Here is a 747-nt window from a genome sequence, read left to right as displayed (position 1 = left end):
TTCCACAGTTTTCTGGGATTTGGACATGGAAAGAGGAAAAAGGCGTAACAGAGGAGCGAGGCACAGGAAACGCTGGAGCTCAACACTCAGCAAAGGCCTCGGAGTATAGGAAATCACAATGTGAGCAAGTCTGGGAAAAGAAGATGACAAAGGCCCCCCCCCCCCCCCCCCCCCAACTTCCCTGAGAGTGAACTACATTGTTATATTTTATACCACAGATATCAGGACCACCCACTAATATCTCTACAACATGAGCCGCAGGTGCCCCCCCCCCCCAAATCCCCCCCCCCGAATAGTGATTTATCAGATATTGATTGACTAGATACATAATGTATATAACAGGAGCTGGTGCAGCCATTGTGGTCCTTCTGTTATCAGGCTGCAAACACATCAGCTTCCTGTGGTCTTGGCACATTCCATTCCTCCTCCTCAGCATTGTCCTGGGAGCTGAACTCTGGTGTTTACTGGAGGAAAGTAGGTGCAAAGTCATACAAGTGACCACATACCAACTGTTATAGATTAGATTGGTTGTGGATGTTGATTCAGTCTTAAATAGGAGGTTTATGTGTGAACAATTTATACATAGAATCAATTTCAACATAAAAAAACTGAACTCACCATGAGTTACATCCTGTATTATACTCCAGAGCTGCACTCACTATTCTGCTGATGCAGTCACTGTGTACATACATTACTTATCCTGTACTGAACCTGAGTTACATCCTGCATTATACTCCAGAGCTGCAC

This window comes from Bufo bufo, chromosome 9 (genome assembly GCF_905171765.1).
Source record: "Bufo bufo chromosome 9, aBufBuf1.1, whole genome shotgun sequence".
Taxonomy (NCBI): Eukaryota; Metazoa; Chordata; class Amphibia; order Anura; family Bufonidae; genus Bufo; species Bufo bufo.
The sequence above is the reverse complement of the archived record's forward strand: the minus strand, read 5'-3'. Positions refer to the sequence as shown.